At 35.9% G+C, this 25,109-nt stretch overlaps 1 protein-coding gene across 1 annotated transcript in view; it reads left to right on the forward strand.

Moving 5' to 3' along the window:
- GABBR2 (gamma-aminobutyric acid type B receptor subunit 2) overlaps positions 1-25,109 on the forward strand; it is a 431,294-nt gene that overhangs the window by 21,321 nt on the left and 384,864 nt on the right. The window lies entirely within an intron of this gene.

The following is a 25,109-nucleotide window of genomic DNA, read 5'->3' on the forward strand; positions in this document are numbered from 1 at the left end:
GTCTGCCTGCAGTAAGCAGGATAGGCAGGGATCCAAAGGAGAGGAGTCACCAACAGGAGGCTGATGAAATGTGAAAAGGACACAGGTGTTTCACAGTATGTTGAAAAGAGATGGATAACTCTTCATGCTTTTATAGTCATGTAGCATTTTTCTCCTAGCTACTGAAGCAGCAGAAGAGTAGTAGAGAAATGCATTTTTATTCATATTTTACTTTGGAGTAGACTTCTTGTTGCTGAGTGGATCTAATACTGCTGCAGCACTTTACTGAATGTATTTCATAGATTGCAGGCTGGAATGAAAATTTTTCTTAAACTGATGTTAAATGGGTTAAAGAAAATCATATTTTTGTATTTTACTTAATTGAACATCATATAAATCATTAAACTGTATTTGTTTTTTTTTTTTTTTTTTTTTTTTTACTACTGAGTAGTAAAAGGCTATAGACAGTAGATACTATATATAGATAGTAAAAGGCTAAGTAGTGGAAGGCTATATCACAGAATCACAGAAAGGTCAAGATCAGAAGGGACCTCTAGAGATCACCTAGTCCATCCCACCCACTGTCCGCTCAAGCGGGGTCACCTGCAGCACAGGCGGGTTTTGAATATCTACAGAGAAGGAGACTCCAGAGAAGCTCTCTGGGCAACCTGTTCCAGTGCTCTGTCACCCTCACAGCCATGATTTTTTTTTTCTGTTGTTTCAGTTTGTGCCTGTCACTTTTTGTCCTATTGCTGGGCACCACTGAAGAGAGTCTGTCCCCATCCTCTTGACACCTTTCCTTAAGGTATTTGTAGACACTGATAAAACCCCCTCAGTCTTCTCTTCTCCAGGCTGAACAGGCCCAGCTCTTGCAGCCTTTCCTTGTAAGAGAGATGCTTCAGTCCCCTAATCATCTTTGTAGCCCTGCGCTGGACTCTCCAGTAGTTCCATGATTCTCTTGTACTGGGGAGCCCAGAACTGGACACAGTACTCACAGTACTATAATAGCTAGAGAAAACAGAAAATATAGAAAATAGCTATTACCACTAAGGATATGTGTAATTGCATTCACCATTTTGTGATGTTGCAATTCTGAACTAACTTTAATAGTAATTAATAATTCCTCAATACTAAGTAAACTTGCATGAAGATTTGACAGGTAGCTAGAATTGTTTTATAGTAGTTCAAGAATACTTTTCCAGTTTATACCAGCATCCAAATGACTGATTATAATAGATTTAACAAATAAGTTTAACAGATACCATGCAGATAACAACATAAATAATTCACATTTACACTAAAGAATGTTTTACTGAAGTGTGAAAAAGTGAAGGTGTCTTTAAAAGGTACAATCTTGAAGTCAGCATAGACAGAAACCACAGCCATAGCCAGAAGAATGAACTTCAGTGTAAATTTGTCTCCACAAATCTTGAAAAATATCATTAAAGTAAGATATGGAATGAGTAGAAATACAATGATAAGATATGCAAGTCAGATGATTGTTCATCTTAAGTTTGATGTGCTGGTAGCTGCAGTCAAAATGGTGCTGATGCACATGTGCTGTTAAAATTGTACAATGCCAAACTTTTATTTTTGGAACTAAGACATGTTTGTTAAGAGGTTTTACGCAGAACAGCAGAAGTACTTTCTATATGGTAAAATACAGGAGGAACTGACAGGAATATTGAAGTCTCTCCTTTGTGGCACAGCTGCATGCCAAACAGCAGAGGAAAACTGGGTGACCAAACAAAGCAAAGGAAAAATTGTAGGCTTTGAAAGGGATACTAGCATGTAAATATTGGTATATCAATAATAGTTTTAATACAGTGATCTTGGAAATGATAGGCATGAAGATAGAAGTATTCGAAGGCTGAGTATGGTATGCTTATAACAAGAATTGCTAATCTTTTTTTCTAATTTTTGTTATTATTGCTATCTGTCCTAACTTGGTCAAAACTTACCAGTAAACTAACTTGCAAAATAGGTATGTCTTGAGATTAGTCTGAATTTCCACACACCATTCACTATATCAATCAGTTGATTCCTACTTCTTGTTCGCTAATCTATCTCATAACAGTAGTACATCTTTTTGAAAGATAGGCAGTTTTTGTTCAGAGTCTTCCAGGGATAGAGAATTTAATGCATCATTTGCAAACCTGTAATATACCAGTATTGAGCCAAAGTTATTTCTGGTTAAACTCTGCTGACTTCTTTTTTCAGTTGTAATATATAATGCCATATCCATTAGATTTAAGCTCATACTGTCTTTCCTATACAGCTAACTGTAGATTGTGTTCACTTCACTGTTTTCTGATGGCTGGGGCAAACTGATGAAATGTTTGTTTTTTCCCTCCTCCTCCTTGCTTTAAGGCAGGATTTCCAGGAGTAGTTACATCATTCAATCATTCATTGAATTAGTTTTCTGGAGAGAGAGTAGAATATCACCATTCTCTCTTTCCTTACTTGACTTCATCCTCGTGATGTAGAAGTGTTGTTGCTGTAGGAATTGGCTCTGTGATTCCTACTGATGTGCTTAGATTCAACGAACAATAAGGATACAAATATGATATTTGGGGGGAAAAAAAGTATTTGCTCTTAACTTGTATATAAAGGTAAAAGTGTCTCTTGAAACTTTGACATGTCCATGAGTTGTTGGCACAAAGAAAGCACTTATTCTTTCTCCTTGGAATAATGCAGAAATACAGGCTATGTTCATAAGGTTATAAGGAGTTTAAACTATAATTGTTTCAGTTTGAATTTCTTTATAGACAGAACCAAAGTATGACCTTTTCTCTATCAGAGAAAAATGAAACCCATCTCCCTGATGACAAAAAACTTAAAATATCTTAAAATATTTCATTTTTCTCATGCTAATGAATTAATTCACATATTAGGGAAAGATTGTTAATCTTTATTTACAGAAGGCTGCATATGTGAATATGATACTACTGATGTGTTTTGTACTGACTTTAACCTTACCTAAATAGCCTCTATATGTAAATTGTAATGCTACAGGAGAGAATTGTAGTGCTACAGGAGAAGGTGGGGGACTGTGGCAGTTTCCAAATCCAAAATCCAAATGACAGGTTTCTTCTTTTGGGTTTCTTCTCTTCTGTAACAGCCTTTTATGTTTTATAGCAATTTATTCCAAATTAAAAAGTTTTACTGAAAGAAATTCTTTTCCAGGGACTAGAATAAGTTATTTCTAAAGCTCCCATTAGTTTTTATTTAAACAACTTTTTTTCTAACACTTAACTTTTACAATATTTTCCCTTATAGTCACTCTAACTTCTTCATTCTTATGTACTTATGGCTAGTTTAGACTGAAGTCTAGACTAAGAGATACAGTTCCTAAATACTACTTTCTTCTTGAGACCTGATCATATAGCAAGATCCATATGTATAGATAGGGCCCTGCAAAGCTGAACTGAACTAGGTGAGATAGGTGATCATGGATACAAAGATAAGGTATTGTCTGATTATCTCACCTATTTTTAGACATAGATGTCTGAGCTAGTCAACCTTTATAGTCAATATAAATACATTTACATGTCTACTTTAGGATGAGATGAATCCTGTCCTAGAAAAACTGTTTCTTTCCACAGTCTATAAAATCAGCCTATAATATTTAGTTTAGCTTTAGTGTGATTATTTGACCAAACTTTTTATATCTGAGCATATAGATATAGATTTGTTGTTTATACTGTTCAGATACCTGAAGATTGTTAGCTTGTTGGGTTTTTTTTTTTTTTTTTTTTTTGAAGTTGTACGTTTGTATTTCTCATTCCTGTTCATGAAAGGGTCTACTCTAATCCAGGGAATACTTTCCAGTATGTGTTTATTATAATGCAAAGCCTGAGTATCATCTAGTTTTTATGTAAGAAACACCTAAGAAATTTATGTGAGAATTAAACCTACCAGTGGAAGTATATCTTAGCTCCTGAAGGATTGTTACCTCCCAGCATCTGCCTATGTTGCCTAATATTTTTCTATATCTCTGCTGTAGACTTATCTAATTTTCTGCTTCCAATGCTTCTTTTAGCACTACTTAGATTTGTTTCTGGTAATGAATATCTTCATTTTGGATGATGTTTCACTAACTAATGATTTCAGAGTATCCAAAATTTAATCTCTTTTTGTTATTTTCTAAATGTATTTCTAAACTCTCTAAGTTCGTTACTGAGACTAGTTATGAAGACGGAAATAACAGCAACTCCCAGATTAATACTAGCAAATTAATCAGTTGTTCATTCCTTTTATATAGGACTGTACTAAGACTGATCTTTTGACAGTCTAATCATAAACACCTTTTCCAAACTTAGCAATTTGTTGTTTATCATTGTGGTGCTTCAGTCACAGTTCAGATCATACTGTCAAAGAACTACATAATGGTTGAGGTTGGGAGAGGCTTCTGGAGATCATCTAGTCCAACCTCCTGCTCAAATAGGATCACCTACAGCATATTGCCCAGGACAGCTTTTGAATAGCTCCAAGGATGGAGACTTCACAACCTCTCTGGGCAACCTGTTCCAGTGCCCCGTTACCCTAACAGTAAAGAAGTTTTTCCTTATGTTTAGATGGAACTTCCTGTGTTTCAGTTTGTACCCATTGCCTCTTGTCTTGTCACTGGGCACCACTGAAGAGCATCTGTCACACACATGTAATCTCATGTAATTAATTTGGTGAGTTAATATAAAATGATTTGCTGAATTCCAAATATTTTAAGTAACTGCAATTTTAGTTTTCAATTAAAATTCCTATTCAGTGGCCAGATAGATCTAGAAGATCAAATGCATTAAAATCAAAGTATAGTGCATAACAAATGAAATGGAAAGTAGTGGATACGGTATTATAACTGGACATTAGATAAATTGGTGAAATGTCTATACATAACCTGTGCACTGCTCCATCATAAATATGAATACATGAGTTACAGAGTTAGAGGTGAGTGGCAAAGATAGTTTGAGGCCTTCAGGTGCTTCAGTCAGAGAAAAGACTTTATGGGAATGTTTAGTTTTAAACAGCCCTCAGCTGCCTCTCTTCTAAACACCTGAGTGCTTGATTGAGGCCTCTTGCTGCCTGATGTGAAAGAGGAAATTGATTCCAACTATCACACGTTCCAGGAGAGAGATTCAGCTGAGTTGCCCTAAAAAACTTTCTTTTCTGTTTATGGGGTTACTTTGATGTTGTTGTTTCATTTTGTATAGGATAATTACATATTTATTGGCCTCGATAGCACAGGTAGAACCCCTTGATTATGCTTTCTGGTTACTTTGCAGTATCCACAAAGATTCTCAGTATTGCCTAGCTTTATCTGAGTGTTAGTTAATCCACTTTTTGTATCATCCAATACATAAAGCAAGGTAAGTCACACCCAGCCAATTCTGCTGTGGACTAGTCCTTTTAATTTGTTAAAATAGATACATAAAATTGCTACTTCTATCATTAATACATATATGATAGTTGCTACAGGTCAGCCTTTCTATCTTTTGCCTTGAAACAGGGCTTCTTTTGGACGTAAAGAAATGTAGGTGAAACTCTGGATTCTCTAAACAAAGTTGCAGGTCTTGGAGGCTTTCCACAGCACTTAGCTTTTTAATAAGTGGGACTGAGTTTTGCAGTGAGTGATGGAAGCAGCAAGGAAGGTGGATGGAGTGGTGAATGATCAGACAGGAAACTCCTCTAATGCTTTCATATAAAAATAGACTTGCAGGTTCTTGTGTGGTTGTGGAGTAAAACTTGAAAAGGTAATCAGAATGCATTCAGAAATCAAAATAAATAAAAAATAAGTAATAATTTATCACGATTAGATTCTATTTCAGGATATTTTAGAGCCTTACTCATGACTTTTGAATATCTGGAGTGGATGATACTAGAAAAATATGAAAGAGATTCATTATGTCTGTCAGTCAAGGAAGAAGCATAGTACCTGTCAGCCTTTTGGGGGTAGAACTTAGCTTCCTTCCTTTTTTTTTTTTTTTTTTTTTCTTTTTTTTTTCTCCCTGTGCAGAATAGACATTGTCTCTCTATTCCATTAAACTTTGAAGAAATTTACCTTGTAAACAATTTCAAACTTATCCTAATAGCTTATCTATCTGAAATTTTGTGTTTGTGTTTTATAATGGTAAGAGGTTGTATTTCTTAAGAGGCTTTTGTGTACACTTCTCATAGTAACAGTGTGCATTTCACTTAGATTTGATTGCACTACAGCAGAAATATGACTTGATATAGTGTGCATGAAGGAATAACTAATTCATAAACAAAGAAAATGAGGCTGATCAGATAAGATTTCTCAAGAGTCTAAGAGAAATGTAGTGTAGTACTTTAAATGTAAACTTCGATATACTGAATTTATTTTATGGGTCTAGTATATATAGACTATATATATTTAGGTATAAAAATATACAGAAGTATATATTGCATATTTATAGGTACAAAAATATATAGAAAAAGACCATTAAATAGAAAAAAAAAGTCCTCTTTTATACTTTCAAAAACTGTTCTTTTAAATTTTAACCCTCTAACTAAATACATTTATCCTAAAATCTAAGAAGACTGGTGAGTTAATAATGGTGCCCTTCAGAGATTAGTGAGCTCTGAGGCTGATTTTGTTTAATCCGATGTTATTGATTTGGAAGATAGAATGGAAGGCAATTTTAGCAGGTTGTAGATGACGTTAAATTGAAGACATGGTTGATGCACTGGAGGGCAGAGCTGTAATACAGAAGAGTCTGACAGGAACTTCATTAAGTTCAAAAAGGGAAACTCAAAGTCCTACCCATAGCAACCTAGCCCATGCAACAGCTGGGGACTGACTGCTTAGAAAGTAACCTTGCAGAGAAAGATCTGATGATCCTGATGGACAAGTTGAACAAGTCAGCAAAGTGCCCCAGTGGCCAAAGCCAACAACATCCTGGGCTGTCCTAGTATGAATGTAGGTTGAAGGAAATAATTACTTCCTTCTATTCAGTTCCCAGGAGACTGCATCTATAGGACTGTGTCCAGTTTTGGGCTTCCCAGCATGAGAAAGACATGGACATACAGGCATGAGTCCAGTAGAGGGTTACTAAGATGGTTAAGAGGGCTGCACCACATGATGTATGAGGAGAGGCTGAGAATTGGGATTATTTAGTCTGGAAAAGAGAAAGTTAGGGAAATCGTGTTGTTGCCTTCAGCTACCTAATAAAATGGTAGTGAAGAGGCAGAGTTAGACTGTTCTCAGAGATGCATAGTAAAAGGTCAAGAGGCCAAAATTGCAAACAGTAGCAAGAAAAGTTCTGATGAAATATATGGAAAACAGTTTTCACAGTGGCAGTGGTTAAGAACTAGAACAGGTGCCCAAAAATGCTGTGCAGTCTCTGTCCTGGGTTGCCCAACACTTTCCTGGACGAGGCCCTGAGACAACTGATTTAGCTGTCCCTGCTCTGAGTAGAGGTTTGGACCAGACAACCTTCAGAGACCATTTCCAAGCTATATACTTCTAATATCCTACTAATTAGTATTACTCTCCTAGATATCCTAGTGTAAGTCTCTAACACTCTAAATTTTGTGATGTGGGATGCCTCAAAACTTAGTTTTGAAACATTACATGTAAGTGATGGCAAAATGGATGAAATTCGATGAATTGCTACTGATATGATGGAACTACCATATTGAGCTGTCATCTATAAGATCAGCTTAATGGACCTGAATGGGTAGTATCAAAGGAATTTGAGTAACATCTGGATACCTGAACTATTGGCAAATTGGTATTTTCCTGCTTTGTCCATAGAAAAAACACAGTATAAGAACTAAGTATGATGTTACCTAGATTTACTATTTAACATGAAACTTGAAAAATTGGCATTTGTGAGGGTTGAATACTTCGTTTAATCATTTATGCTAGGGACCAAAAAGTATATGCAGATTATGCCCCTCTCCTTTACTACCTTAAAATTTGCAGAGTCTTACTAATATGAAATAATAGGGTTTAACCAGAAGAACAAACAAGTAAATGGCAAAAAGAGGGAAGAAAAAGTGTATGGTGCAACAAATACCGGGAGGGATGATTTGTTCTTATAATCTATAAGTATGTCAATTCCTGTAGGAGCAGTAGTAATGAAAATGAATTGATATTAATTAGTTGTAAGCAAACCTGGATTTTGTCATAAATACTTCATGAAAGTATAGTGAAGAAAATGAGTAAATTGTGCAGGAGTGCTGAACTCTGCATTGCAACTGTCAACCAACAGATAAACAAGTTTTCTTACTAATGAACAAGTGAATTGAAAGATCTCCCCAGAAAAACAAACAACTTGAGAAAAGACAGAGGCCTGTCTGTTTTTCAGCATGACTTTAGTTTCTCAATTTGACAGAGAAGTGATTTTTTTTTTTTTTTTTTTTTTTTTTTTTTCCACTTCTAACGAATTGCTGAACATCTTAACGTAACTGGAATCAGTCAGCTGCTGGGTTTAATATACAGCTCATCTGTTGCATTAAAACTGACTAAATGTCAATCTATATGTGAGATTAACAGTGGTAGAATCACAATCAATCATCACAAGATTCTGAATGTTCTTAGGGCAGAATTTTTAAGATAATTTAGGAAAATAGCTGTGGAAAAATCTCTTTTAGTTCAAAATAAGGAATTTTATAGAAAATAAGGGAGCTTTTCCTGTTACTATGAAAGAGTATCTGGTCTGGAAGTCTGAGAGTTATTCCAAATCTGAAAAGAAGGCCTTTCAGTATAAAGGGAGAGCATTATTATATATTTACTGTTGTTAGTAATAGCTATAGTGGTGTATACTCATACAACATGTGGTAGCTGTCAAATTCCATGTCTTCTGGAATCATTAAATGCTTTGAGCTCCTCTATACAAGGGAGCTTCCAATACTGGCGTATGTCTTTTTGTAAGCAGTGTCCCAGCTGAATATACTTGTGGGCTTTCTCATATGCCAAAGAAGTCTACAGAGTTATGCAATATAGCATATAGCACTGGCAGTGTAATAATCTGTATAATCTGAGGTGTGATCTGACACCGTTCTTAACAGGGTTACCTGCTATTAGTAACAGATTTACGCATCCTGTGGGAACATCTATGGACAGCGTTCTGAGAATGAAACAGAGGTATGTGAATAAGAAGCAAATACAAAAACCGTTTGAAGGAAACTCTGCCAGCGTGTCCACTCTCTGAAAAATTGTGAACATATTCTTATTGGATGAATGCCCAGTCCAAAACAAAAGTTGTGGCAGCAGTGGCTGCTTTGTTTGTCGAAGACTCCACAGATCTGATAAAACAGATTACGGCATAAATATTTCTCATGCAATTTTAAATAGATGATCCTGAAATTGAGAACAATTTCAGATCGGGTAATTGGCTTTCTGTGGCATCCTGTAGCTTCCAGTCACTTTTATTGTAGCACTTTCATAGATATTGTATGGAATTTAGTAGTTTTGAATAATACATTTGAATATTATATTTGAAATCCTACTGAAACTCTGAAGCAGGTAAACTGAGGGCCATAATTTCTGAATGTTTCTACTGAAACCTAAAAACAAAAATGTAACATTTAGTTCCTATCAGACACTTGCACAGAAGTTTAGGACACAATCTGTAGATTTATTGATAGTATATTTCCTTGATGTTCGCTGTGAGATGAGATTGGAATTTAAAATGATCTTGATGAATTGGAGAAGCAATCTGGAAAACATGGATACAATTCAGTAAGGACAAATGCAGCGTTCCAGCCCTTCCTATTGACAAAGATATTAAACGTTTTCCATAACGATCTTCAGGTTTTTGATGTGTGTGACTTAATTTGATAGTTTCACCCAATTTTAAGAAAAGGCTAAATATTTTTTTAGTGGCAAAATAAGCAAGCTTGTGCAGGATGTCTCCAAGGTTGCTAGTTTTAGTTGATTATTCCTATGTTAGTTTAATTATAAAAAAGACTTATTTAGAAAAACACAGATTATAATCCTGATATTTTTGCTAGTTTAAAACTAAAATAACTCTGAAGTGTCTTGAGTTTCACAGCAACAGAGAATTTCTTGTTACAGCTCTTCAAGGATAGCACAAAGTTCATTATTTACTTTCTTATTTTGACTTTAAAAAGTGATTTTTGTGAAACTTATTATGTAATTGCCTTGTTGCAATTTTAATCATCTCATTAGAATACATGTGACTGCTTCTAACTGTGTATCTGTACCCACATGTAAATTCTGTTTTTACATCTTCAAGAAAAAAGCAATAACGTTGCTTGCACCATGGTTAATACATAATTGTATAGAAGTATCCCATATGAATAAATGAAAGGTGCTTTTTGCCTTAAAAATGGAAGTTCCTGGGGCTATCATGCTATCAAATTCAAAACTTCTTAGAAGGAATGCGATCTGTGCTGAGATTAATATATTTTAGAGGGACAATTCACATATTTAGTAAGATACTGGTAATAGGAGCCATTTAAGAATCTAAATAAGCGATACTGAAATATTCAAATGTGCTTAGGATACCGGTACTGTCATTATTTATATACTCTTCTGTCTGCAAGTAGTACAAAATTACAAGAATGCAAAATTACTTCTAAAAATGTAAAAGAGGCATATACTTTATCCTCTTTATACAAGATCTGAAGTCCTTAGAAATCCTTTCCCAGGTACACTTAAGTTGCTTATTTGACAAAATCTTCTTTTCTCTTCTCTTCTAAATACCTTTAAAATTGTGATTTGTTATCCCTACTGACATTCAGTGAAAAACAGAGTTAGACATACAATTAACTGAAGATTATTTATTGTGGCTTACTAGTTATTATACATCATCTGATTTTCCACATACATTTACAGCAAACTAAGAACATGTGAGCAAATTAAATTAATCAAACTGTTCAACAGGATTAAAACAAATATCAGTCTACTTTGCATTTGCTTTTAGCTAGGTGTGCATACATGAACAATTCTGCTTAGCTGTTGGAAGTTAATTAGGTATGCCATGGCAACTGGATTTTGTGTCTAAGGCTCCCAAGACCCTTAGAAATTTTGATGGTATTGCCCAATCTTACCAGTGTATTCTATGAGTTTCTGTGTACAGATCGAAACTGTGAAAAGTTGCATACAACTTGCTTACTTCATTCTGTTCAGACCCACCATCAAAACTATCATTTATTATATTACTTCTATTACTTTTTATTTTTCCTTTACTATTTTAATTCATTTTGCCACAGGTGCTTTTCACTTTCCTCTAGGGATCTCTGAAGAGAACAGAACTTTGCATCTCACACTTTTCCCACATGTATCCATTCTCTTCAAAAGGTGAGAAATTCTGCCTCTTCACTTGCAATTTGTAAAGCTATAAATAATACAAATATGGTAACAAAATAAATTTGTTGGAGTCTCAAAAACACACAGTATCTTTGTTATCATAATGAGTTGGCCACTCAATAAACAATGTAAGCTTCATTGCCAGTATTCTGTCAACAATATGGTCATATGGTCACATTACATGGTACATACAACAGGGATTTTTTTATTACATCTCTTAGAACATAGCACATGGTGAGACACCATGAGAGCATGTCATACATTTTTTTTGTTTATTGTATAAGTTATCAATTACCAAACAGAAGATAGTAATTTCTTTTGATTTCAGTACTGTTCAATGAAAACAGTGCTTCTCTAATGAAGCTAGATGAAAGGCTAGGATTGCAAACTTGCCATACAACTAATTAATATTAGACACATTATTGGATTTTTTTCAGTTACATTTATTAAAACTAAGAATGATGCTGTTTTCTAAGTAATTTGCACTTTGAGTAATCCTGCTTACTTTGTACTTTTAACAAAAACATGATTAGAGAGGATATGGAACTATACATGCTTTCTACACTAATTGTCATATATTTACAAAATGTTAGTGGTGATAAACTGCAACACATCAGCTACCCAAAGAATCCCTTAAACTTAATTAAGAAAAATCAAGATCTCTTACCTTAAATGCATCAAAATCTTGTGTAGCATTCGTCTGATAAGAACAAAGACTTGTAACAACTTGTGCTTACAGTCCAAAGTATGCTCAGTAGTCATCCAAAGTGTGCTCAGTAGTCATTCAAAGCAGAATCTACTGCTTTTTTCTTTGCTTCTCTCTTTTACAATTCCATAGAAATCATTGCTTCCACTTTTTTCTCACTTCTTCAATGTTTCCAAGCTCATTTACTGAAGATCTTCATTTCTTCCTGTCTCACCAAACATGCATTCACATATTAACAGCTGGCAAATTTTACCAGATGTCACTGTAATAGTTTCTTAGCTTCAGTGCTGGATATATCCACTCAGCTTCAGATATTCAAAATATGTGTGATTACTGTGACGTTTTGTCCCGCTCCTGCTGTATTCTTCACACTTATGGTGCTTTGTTGGGGAGCAGCCAAAGGAAGGAAAATGCTAGGGACATAAATTTTCTTGCCGCATCTTACAGAACAAACACTCCCCTCATTTCTTCTTTTTATTCATTTCTGTAAAACAGCTATGAAGAAGATGAAAAATTGTATCTTTCAACTTGTGGAGCTTAAAGTGCTAGATCTACTGTTTGTTATTGTGTCCACAACAGTGAAACGCAGAGACCTCCTTAAACACTTCCTGACTTTCAAGATCATTAATAAATAATATAATTTAGGTGGTTACTCTATTAATTATTTCTGCTTCTATACTTCCCTGCGTTCTAGCTCTGTGACTTGACGTCATAACTTTGGCTTTATTAGACAAATAATTATTTAGATTTTTTCTTTTTAGTTTTTATATATAGCCTGTGTAAAAATAATATCAGGAAATTATCTTGGTACTTGTATAGCCCCACTGTCCTGCATGCAACCTACTGAATCAGTTACTCCAAATAATTATCACTGGAAACATTGGTTGCTCCACTATTCCTAAATGAAATACAAATTTACATAATTTATTTTTTCATTATAATAGTGTTTTTAAACTATATTTTTCAGCGTACTGTATTTTACTGTGTTTTATTTTGGGTAAATGGCTTTCGCACATAAAATTACATGATTGTTCATCTAGCCAGACAAGCTGGAAGTCATAAACTAGATATTGTGAGGTAGAATTGTAAGCACTAGAAGATAATGCTGTCACTGAAATTAGAAATGGGAAAAAAATATTTTGCTGCATAGTTCATGATCTCCTAGTATAGGGTATTCTATCAATACATTTTTTTTCCTAGGACTTAGCAGAACTGCTATTCAAATCCTCACAATGCTAGTTGTGAGCTAAAGGGCATATATGGAGTAGCCCGTCCTATGTTTAATAGACTGCAAAATGCTATATTTCTGCTGCTCAATCTTGCTACCTTTCCACAGAGCTAGAGTAAACGTTTGGCATGAGAATGTTAGAGAAAACGGCTGATCTCTCGATCAAAGGACACAGATAACTTCTGGCAGCAGAAGGCTGATTCTGAATAATCTTGTGTTAAAGTACCAAGGACTTAAAAATTACCAGTCAGACATATTAGCAAATAAATAAAACAGCTGTCAGCATGAAATCATCTTCAGGCAATCGACTTAGCTTTTATAACAGGCGAATTGAAAGGGGGGAAAAAGGAAATTTATTAAGGCTTACATGTGCCTTGGTGAAGGGAAGAAAATTGGGAAAGAGTATGTGTGTGCAATACCAACAGGAAGCAGAATTAACCCACAGAATGAATCCTAAAGCCACTCTGCACATTTCACACGGCAGCAATTTTGCAGAAATTTAAGCAAACAAAAGTGACATCATTGCTTTTGTGATAATTGTGTCCCATGGACTTCCTTCAAGAAATGGAAGTAGCATCATTGTTGTTTAAAAAGCTATGTGATATTTTTCTTGTGCAGTAATTAAGCATGTAGTCTAGCCTTTCTGCCGGTATGATTAAAAAGAAAAAAGGAAGAATAGAAATGGATACTTTGATATATTTATTCAGTGTCAGAAAATACATAAAATAGGTATACAACCTTAGACTTTGTAACCTCCATTTTAATCATCCTGACAGAAATGGAAAGTAAACAATATAGTCTCAGATTGTGATTTTTTTAAGCTCTGATTTGGGAGTGTTTAATGGCACACTGTTAGCAAAAGGCTCTCGAACCTAATGTACTTACTTCTTTTTGCCTTTAAAGTCATCTATTGGGAATGGAGGAAGAGGAAAGCAAGTGAATTTGGCCTTTCTGCAATTTGAAAGGATTTGTACAATTTGTACTGAGCTAGGCCAAAACTTTCCATTACAATCTAGAATCTGATCTCCCCAGTCTATTAAGCAGATAGATCCATCAAACACTTTTTTTCTTTTTTTATTGAGAAAGATGTTAAATATTTCTGATTTAAATCTGTGCTCTCAATCTAAATGCTGATTCTGATATACCTAGAATAGGTGTTTTCCATGCAATACATTAGCTCAAAACAGACAACATAGCTTGTCAATCACACTGATATACATGTTAATCACTACTTTCCTAGATTCCTTGTCATCCACAAGATATGCCTTGATGGCATTGGGACCAGCGACATCAACACCAGTACAGCATCCAACTCAACAAAAACCCTTCTCATCCTTCTGCAGCTCTTGCTCCAAACACTCCTTCCCCTCCCCCTCACACAACAAGATCCTGATGTGAGATGGCAGGACCAGACCAGGCATCTGCGCAGCAGGTCAAGAAGAGATGTAGGAGAGGCAACAGGTACGAACAATCCTCCTGCAATAAATCCCCTTTTTTTTATAACTGACATTTCTACATGCCATATTCATCATAAATGGATTAGCGGCATAACTGACTTTGAAGGAAGCAGCCCTGCGTTACTGAACTTGCATTTCTTTATTCTGACTGGAGACCAGATGCAGTGGTGACTGTGATACTCTGGAGGGAATATCCCTGTCCCACTGGCATTGAGCTGCATGGATGACCACGTTGCTACCAGAGACTGATGTATCACAGTGGAGCACACAGGGCAGCTGCCTGCTATTATACCTCACAGATGCTTTAGCTGCCCTTGTAATCCCCCACTGCAGGATCCTTTCACTTCTATTGATTACTACATTTCCCTGCCTACTTCCTTTCTCCAAAATAAGCTTTCAAGTCCATATGTAGGATGGTAAAAGAGCATCATTTTCATCCTCTGGGAAAAAAATGGGAGATATCACTTGAATATTTTTTTCTTATTTAATCAGATACAGTAAAGCAACAGCATTAACTCAGTGAAGCATAGTTTAATAATAACTTAGGTTCTGTAGTAGTTTTGATCCAGCTGTCTGAAAGCACTTTAAAACATTAATACATTAAATTTAACACTATACTTCTTGTGAAGTAGGTAGGTATTATAGCCTTAATTTTACAGATGAGAAAACACAGGCATAGAGAATTTAAATGCCTTGCCCAAGGTCAAATGAGAGATTTCTAAATCTAAAATTAAGAAACTAGGAAGAAAACTAGCAGTGTGCTTCCATTAATGCTAAAGCAATCTATCCTTCTTGTTACCATTTTACAGAACAAAATCTATATGTCAGTGAAATCTACATACATTAAATATATTTATTTATATTCGTAAGTGTAACAAAACAATTACTGTAAATGACTCCATAATCAACAATGTACATATTTTTAGTTTGAGAGAGTGCTTCGGGGTGAGAGGTAGACCAAAGATAACATTTTGATCAGCAACATTGTCCTTTTTTGGTGTTATATCCTAACCATCTGTTAGCATTATTATATTTTTCTCATTTCCTTCTTATAGTCATTATTTCTGAGAAATAAATGCAATAAATAAATAAATATGTAACTATTGCAGTGGCTGACACAGGTTAATAAGAGACAAAAGCAGTCATTAGGCATTTCTGCGGTAGTGTTCAAAAAAGAACAAACACTAAGAGAGTAAAAAGTTGAGGTAAAATCTTAAGTAAGGCCATGGTGATTTTGAGTTTTTCCCTAAGAAATGAGAAGGTCTGGAGTGCTCTTAGGGGCTGCTTTGCAAGAATGGGGACCTCTGAGACATGTCTGAGTAGGCCTAGAAGTTTTAGCCAGAACAGAGAATAGGTAAATCAGTTTTTTTCCTCAGAGCTTTCCAGGATAAGTTTCTGATTAAGGAAGAGTCAAATCCTGGGTCTTTTAATTCTGGAAGAGTCTAGAGAAGTGTTCCAGCATGGTGTTTAGAAGTAGAGTTGATGGGTCCGTATAGAAATGGTGTTCACAGGTTTCTGAAAGAGGTTGATACTGATAGCATCACTTGTTTAATCTATGTAAATAAATATATGTGTGTTTTTATCTCTAGTCTTGTTTCCTTTCCACTTGCTTTCTTCTGTGATTCTCTACATCTAGCCTAATTCATGTTGTATGGGGCTTTTTTCCCAAGTTCTGAATAGATGCATGCACTTATCCTATATATATCTTTGTTTTTACCTAGTATTTACACATTTCATGTCTTTCAAGCACTGCCTGTTGCATTCATTTCTTTTGTCATCACTGTAGACAGGTTTTAGCCTTTTAAAGAACCATGGGCGAACCCCCTTGTCTATCAGCAAATGCCTTCTAGTCTAACAGAAAAGTCCTCTCAGCTCCTTAAGCCAAAAGTCTATTCTCCTGGATAACATAAAAAACACCTCAGACCGGGGCCTCCTCAGGACTCCTGTAACTTTCTTCCTTTTCAGCTCCAACTCCCGAGCCAAATGAGAGCAATGGGAGACCTTCTTTCTCTGTCCATATAATAAAGAAATAACTCTGTCACTTTATTCAAGTTGTTGCTTTGTACCACTGCCCCAGAACAGTACTTAATAATGGCTTGGACTTGAGGTGATGTGTGACTTCTTGGTATTATTGAGGAATGGATAGTGAGAAACACAGATTAAAACAAAGGAAAGAAAAACCTTCCTGAAACCACCAAGCAAGGAAAAAGAAGATATCTGTGCCTTGCCTCATACCTTGTTAAAAGATCTGAGGCAAAATATGTGTTGTGGCATTCTTTTAAGCATTTCCCAGTGGAGATAGATAAAGATAGAACTGATGAAAGCACATCACAGAATCAGAGAATGGTTAAGATTGGAAGGGACCATCTGGAGATCATCTCGTCCAACCCCCCCCTGCTCAAGCAGGATCACCTACAGCTGTTATACAGGATCATGTCCAGGCAGGTTTTGAATGTCTCCAGAGAAGGAGACTCCAGAGAAGCTCTCTGGACAACCTGTTCCAGTGCTCCATCACTCTTACAGTAAAGAAATTCTTCTTTATGTTCAAGTGGAACTTCCTGTGGTTCAGTTTTTGCCCATTGCCTCTTGTCTTCTCACTTGGCATCACTGAAAAGAGTTCGGCCTCGCTTTCTCGATACCCTCCCTTCAGCTGCTTATACACATTGATAAGATCCCCCGTCAGTCTCTTCTCCAGGCTAAACAGGGCCATCTCTCACAGCCATTCCTCATAGGGCAGATGCTTCAGTCCTGTAATCATCCTTGTAGCCCTATGCTGAACTCTCTCCAGTACCTACATGTCTCTCTTGTACTGGGGAGCCCAGAACTGGATGCAGTACTCCAGATGAGACCTCACCAGGACTGAGTAGAGTGGCAGGATCACCTCCCTCAACCTCCTGGGAACTCTCTTCCTAATGCACCCCAGGATACTACTGGCCTTCCTGGCCACAAGGGCACATTGCTGGCTCACTTGTCAACCAAAACTTCCAGGTCCTTTTCAGCAGAGCTGCATCCTAGTAGGTCAGCCATAGGAAAGCGTATATAAGCAGTAATTGAGTGCTGGGCACATGCAAATAAGTGTTCATTTCTTCTCCTTCTAGCTGCAAAACTTGAGTGTTAGTACAAACCATAGTGCTTGGAAATATATTTACATGGCAGAATATTCTTACTGTTGTTGAGGTATGAGACAGTCATTAAAAATAGCTTTGACTGACTTCAATCTCTTGCGGACTTTGGATAGAGTCTCCCCCTTGGTTATATTTATTCAGTTTTGATGCAAATGCATGTGGACAAATTACCACATTCAGCCTGTAAATGTTGGTTTCCATGAAGATATGTTCAACTGGTATGAAGAGCTTGGAAAAGCCAAAACTGTGGAAATCTGAGTATGAGGAAAGCAGGAAGGAGGAAGATATGTTAACAGGCCAAGGTGTTTTATGTATGGTGTGTAGAGAAGAGGATTATTTGTCTACTTCCTGCTGAAGGTTTATATTTTATGTTGACTGATGCATGATATGGGTGTGAAACACATTGCAGTGCTAATAGATGATGCAGGAACTACAGCCCCAACTCTGATTTTTTTTTTTTTTTTTTGGTGTGAAGCAGTTATGAAAATTATTTTCTATAAACTAATCTGCATAAATTGGCCTACTCTGTGTGGATTTTTATATACAGAGATTTGCAACGAAGACACTTCCCTTTCTTGGGGACTAACTTCACATCACATTTCAGAGTCCTACATCTATGTAGGTATGGCTTATATTATGGAAAGTGTAATGCAAATGAAAAAACACGAAGTGGTACTCCTTCTTGCCAGATAGCTGCTCATAAGGTCAGACTGTTACTTTACTCACAAGAATAAAGTAACAGGCAGCAAATACATATGACAGTTTTTACAGGGAGGCATTAGTTGTATGACGCTCATTGTTTTGAACTTTTTTTTTCTTCCTTTGTAATGAACTTTTGACCTACTGTCCTCTCAGTACTATACTATTAATATGATACCTTCAGAGTATATAAGTATAGTATGGTATACCATATATGCTGTACTATACATATATGCTGTTCTGTGTCTTTGTTACAGAATAAAAGAATAGTAATGTAAAATAATAGTGTTGGCGATGGCTTCAGATCTTCAACTATTTTAAAGGAACTGTTATTTGAGTATTTTTATTTTATTTGAGTATTTTGCTCCTTCTGTATGCATATACAAGCTAACACAAAAAGATGGCACAATTTTTTCATTTTTGGCCAGAAGTAGGTTTCCTTTTGTATGCTGTTGTAATGTATTTTGGAGCAGGTACTGTCTCCAAAATGTTATAATTTTGAAGACAGGTATTAGAGAGTAAAACTAAGTTTATTGAAGGGTAAACTCCTAATTTCTCAGTCACTCAGGGGTGTGCTGGTGACAGAAGGAGAATAAGAAGGATGTGGATAATCAGTTGTGTTACAGAAAATTAGGCTCGCCGCAGCCACCATAACAGAGTCTGACCATAGGTTCCCTCTGAGAGAGGACTTCAAAGTCAAATAAAAGCGAAATAATTTTTAATAGCATGTGTGCAGTAATTACAGCTCAAGCTGCCTCTGAAGAGAAACCCTGAACAAAGAAAACCCTGGGCAGTTATACCCTTGCAGTCTAAATCTGCCCCCTTCATGTGATAGTTGACAACCATTCTGTAGGCATGCCATTTACTTTCTAATCTCTGCTGCTGCAGCTTCTGCTGTCCTGTAGCTCCCTTATCTGCCCAGCTTGAACCGGATCTGCAGCCTAAGGCTTCAGTAAATTTAGCAACTAATGCTACGCAAGTTATGCTAAGTGATCAGACAGCTTCAGTCCAATATTCTGTAACAGTTGATTACCAGAAAGCAAATATTGTCCAGTCCAAAAACCCTGAAAAGCAGAAGGCAAGTCTCATGAGATCAGCAACATCCAAAGTATATGCTGCTGTGCTGTGCAGTCTTCATCATGCTACTTCTCCTCCCCTCCCCCCACAAAAAAAAACTTTATCTTTCCAGGAACACCTCCTACCTATTTCTACCCTGAGGGTTCTCGTTTGCAGTTATCCACCTTCCTGAGAGGAAGGCTCCAAGAGAGCTTGGAGACTGATCCTGAATCTTTTAGCATTGGAAATATAAACTTACTGAGTCAAAAGAAGAGCAATTACATCAGTAGCTAGCAGTGCTAATCTCTTGCACCGATTCACCTGCCAGCAATGGAAATCTTTCTATTTTAGGAATGCCCAGGATGTCTGTTTTAAATGGTTTTGATTTTGATCTGGGAATATTTTCTGACTGGTTCATTGTGATTTTTAAATTGAAGTGTTTTCAGTCAACCTCCTTGACAAAGGGAAAACTCCCTAGTTACTCCCTGCTGTTTTGGGAGCAATTTTAGTGCGAGCAAGGTGCATTATGGACACAATCGGTCATTTCCAGAGGCTCATGTTCAGGAAGTTTTTAATGGCCCCTGGCTGGATTGCAGCGGTCTAAGTCCAGACACAGAGAAAATTAAGATCTGGGGCTAGTTTTCAGTGTCTTTCTCATCCTGCTTTAAGACAGCCTTAATTTTCATGAATGTATAAGAAAGATGAATTAATTTATAAAGTGGAAGGTATAATGAAAGTTGTTTCTTAGATCAGAGGTTTCAGTGGAAGGTGGAAGAGTGGTTTTGGCAGACACTGTAGGATAGTGAAACCTCACAGATTCATTTTGTCCTGTGCTCTGTTCTCAAGGCATAAATTATTCAGCAACAATAATCATTACACTGATTTTTAAGGAGGTAAAATTGAACCTTTGATAATAATTTCTGTATATGTTACAAGATTCAGGCATAATTGTATATTTACATAGTCAAAGTCCATATGGTCTTTTACTATCGAGATAGACAATTCAAATACAAAGTTTAATGTGTTTGCTCTGGCAATGAGAAATGCAAAATGACATGTAACATTGGACAATTAACAGAATACTTTCACAAAATAAAACAACGGTCATTTTGAATATCATAGGACATGTGAAGATCAAAAACTTTCTCCTCTCCTTACTGAACAACTGATCATGAAAGACTGAATAGGAGACCATGGAAGAAGAATCTTTATATGAAGGAATTTATTCCACGTAGCCATATTTTACTTCTTCACTGAGAAGTTCTTTGAAGATATTTTAATGGCTGCTGAAACCAACATAAGTCCTCTGTACTTTTGTAACGTTGTCAAAAACAATCTTAATTTGCCACAGGCATTTTATGTTTATTAAAAATGATATTTTCCTATTTCCTCCCAACTAGATGGCTTATATAGGCAAAGAAAACTGAGTTAGAGAATGGTATGTAATGATTGTGACAGAGTTCGGTTAACACATCCTTCTGGAAAATCCATTCATCTCTCTGTGAAGAGTTTGCCTAAGGTACATATAGCCGGGTTAGCCTCTTATATCGATGGGTGAATGTAAACAAGGTATTTATGATAGCCTGTAGGTCATTCATCAGAGATAATGATTAATTTCTTTGCCTTTTTCCTAATAATCTCATGCATCAGGTGCTTGTGTCTGTGGAATATTAGAAGTACTGACAATTAGTTTTTTCTCTGTAGATCTTCAAATGAATAACACCAAAACTGAGTAGAAACTGATGAGAAACATTAATATTTTGGTAAAACTGTGAGAAGCATATAAGCTATTTGCAGAATGAAGGACTTTGTTTTAATATTTTTTTCATTTGAAATGTTGTATTTACTTCAAAGGATTAATCTTAATAGCTTTAAAGATGAAAGCCTAAAACTATTAGGAATTGTTGGCTTAGGATCTACAACAAGAAATTAGTGGCTTTCCACTAATGGAAAAAAAAAAGGATTTTTTTTCAAGCACTGTTTATTCATGGACACTAGTGGCTACATATTATTTTTTACCAAATTATTTTACCAGATTATTCTCTGCTTGACTTTGAAAAATATTCGGAGATCATATTAACAAAATAGAAATGTCGTTTGCCAAAATAGCAGCATAACTTTATCTCACCTTAAAAAAAATCAATGTACTGAAAGAAGAAATGATCTAAATTACTAGTAATCATGGAGTACTGAAAAACTACCTCCAAAAATGAAACTTTTCTTAGCATCATGTACTAATTGACCAACCAGAAATATAAGTATGTAATATCCTGCACTATCATTCTCTATTCCACATGCTAGGTAAACAACCAAGTTGTCACTGTGAGAGTCACTGTCGCAGTTGTCACTGTGAGAGTGACAGAGCACTGGAACAGGTTGCCCAGAGAGGTTGTGGAGTCTCCTTCTCTGAAGATATTCAAAGGCCACCTGGATGCAAGTCTGTCTAGCATGCTCTAGGTGACCCTTCTTGAGCAGGGGGATTGGATTAGATGATCTCCAGAGGTCCTTTCCAACCTTACCAATTCTGTGATTCTGTGAAATTCATATTTAAGGGGTTCTGTAAAGTGGCTGGTGATATCGAAGACCAAATGCCTAAAAAGGTTAGGGGAAAAATAAGGTATTTAGGATAGCATAAGTATTTCTCTGTATAAGTTTCCTCTAATTGACTACAGTGTTATTCCTATTTCACACAAGTAAAAATAGAAGGACTGGCAACAGAATAAAATTGGAGGAATTGTGGGGTGAATCAGCTCCTATATTTTAATATATGAGCAAAAAAGGGAAGCTTTAAAGTTGAAAGTTAAAACTTAATTTTTTTGTTTCTTGGATTTTGGGAATTGACCAGTAACACTCTAACTGTAAGATTTTCTTCCGAATTCCCTAGCTGGAATAAATTACATGTAAGAGAAAACTATTTAGCTAAACCTGAGAATTTTTTTTTCCTTCTTCCAGAATCTCAGGTTTTGTTTTAAACTTTCATTTTTTCATTACTGTGATGAAATGAATTTCTCTTTCACATGTAATGGACTCATCTCTCCATCACACATTTTCCCTCTTAGTGTTTTTCTGCCTTTTTTCCCCCAAATGTAATGCTGTTTTCTAACTTTTATGTTATTTGGCTGTAACATTGGCATGGCCAGCCTACTATATACCTTTTCTGTCAAACACTGACAGCCCATGTTTGTCCTCTGTTTCTGAGCAATGCAGAAGTCAGCAGAGCTGCTTCAGTTACAGGTGAACTTGGTTGAGCAGAATTGCCAGCAGACAACCATTTCTTTTGTTGAGGCATTTTCATGTTGGGCTGGGATTCTTAAATAAGGGATTGCTTGTATCTTCTTTCTTTACCTAGTTAATAATTCTGAAAACCAAATTACTTTTCACTGGGAAGCAGAACTGCACAGCTCTAGCCATCTGCTGCTGCTTAGCAGGGGAGTGATTCTGGCCTTGAAACAGCATACTAGAAAGATCAATTACTTTTAGTTGCTCAGAGCACTCCATTGACAGGCTGACCTTTAATTGTCTTCTTCCTCTGTAATAAAGTGAAGCTCAGTTATAGTGCATAATGTTTTGCTCCATTGTCTGTAAGATGGAGGTGGGATAATTTACTGTATCCCATTCTGTTCTATAATTGCCCAGCAGATTAATCAGGAAAAAAAAAGTTGCAGTTAATAAAATGTAGTATTAAGTAGACTGTACTTCAGCTTCTGTATCACCCAAGAAGATATCTGATTTTGCACTTCTGAAGTGCTGTATGTAATAAAAAAATGCATTCATGTTGTTGCTTTTCCTAAAATATAATTCATATGTACACATACCATTGTCTATCACTGGCACAGGTGTATCATTGGGAGTTAAGGCTCTGATGCACTGTAGAAGATATATATAGAAATTATATATTACATATTCATTATGCATTATAGGTTTATTATATGAAATAAATGTTTAAAGGTATTAATTTTTATAAGCTACCAGGATGTATTGAGGAGTGATGCTACATTAGAAGGAAGAGAAAATCAGTTTGCCATTGCAAGAATTTAAATAAAAAATGCAATATTTGAAGAATTAATGTATCAAAATTTATGGAAAAGGAACCTTAACACACAACATACAATTGTGTGAGTATCTGCAAATGTAGCATTGATTTTTTTTTTGTTGTTTGTTCCTTGGCAGTTTCCAGCTGAACTGCTGTGCATCAGACTCTGTTATTATGCCAGGCAGCTGCAGTGCAACATGGTTTTAGAACTTTCTGTGAAATACAGCAATCACTTTACTGGCCAAATTAATGGGGAAAAACTTTGAATTGAGCTATTTTCTGTATGCATGGAAATGATGTTTGGTCATAGGAAGCCGCCACTCCCTCCTCACTGCTGACAACTGGTATTAGACTATCAAATTCTAAGTATTTTAATACACCTAGGATCACCTTTACCTCTACCCCAGCAACACTTTTTGCCTTAGTTTCTCTTCCAACTATCAACTCCCTCAAGACTGCTTTTCCAAATCTTGGATGAGATGAGGCTGGAAAGGAAAAAGTAAAAAAAGCATATAATAGCATCCATCAGGTGTGGATTTTGTTTCCTTCAGATCACTTCAAATTGTGCATATTCTCAATCCCCACCCCTCTTGCTGAGTATTATCATGTGTATTATCAACATGCCTTTAGATGTACTATGGCATAGAAATCCTTGGATAAAACCTGACCCATAGGTAGTTCATAGAGAGGCCAAGAGAACTGAAAAGAGGAAGCAGGTTCAAGAGGAGCAGAGGGATATGATAGGGCTAATGCCAAAGAGAATTCTGAAATATGCTTTCCTCAACCTTTAACACCACTGAAATCATGGTTTTTTTAGTGTACTTACGCTTTGTTTTGTTTTAGGGGATAGGACATTGGTTGTTTATGTGAAAATGATGGCATTTTTCCCTGCTCCTGCAGACACAATGTACATGCTTTTTTATCTCTACAGCCTATAGATGGCAATGCCACTGTGTGTCTGGAATGGAATACCATTCTTGTCTCCCACACATACACCTTTAAAAAGAAGAATGAAAATTAAAGCAGCTGAGGGTAGAAAGCACAAATGAGAACTGGTTTTAAGTGCATGAGTATACCTACTTATATAAATCTCTGAATCAGTCTTCAGAGAAAGTACTACTATTGAAAGCTATAAATATGTTTTAATTCTTTTTCAGTGAGGATCAATGTGAGGAGGTGTATAACTCCAGTTACAATTCAGGACAGCTTTATTTCATTTTAATTTTAAACAGTTATTAAAGTTAGATAGTGTGCACATTTAAAACCACTACTTTAGGGTTGGTCAAAAAGTAGGATACATTCATATTTCAGGTGTAACTACTAGGCGAGCTCTGTAGAACCTTTAATGAATTTAAATATCATTTCTTCCTTTCTCTTACTATCACGTCCAATTTCAAACAAAAGATTAATCAACCATGGCAAAGCAGTCAAGCTTGCAAATATATACAGAAAATAGCTAAATATCTGTAAAGCACAAGTATATCGGGAGACATTTTCACCAGTTTTCTTAATCTATTTGTAATGTACAAA

The sequence above is a fragment of the Rhea pennata genome, chromosome 2 (assembly GCF_028389875.1).
Source record: "Rhea pennata isolate bPtePen1 chromosome 2, bPtePen1.pri, whole genome shotgun sequence".
NCBI lineage: Eukaryota > Metazoa > Chordata > Aves > Rheiformes > Rheidae > Rhea > Rhea pennata.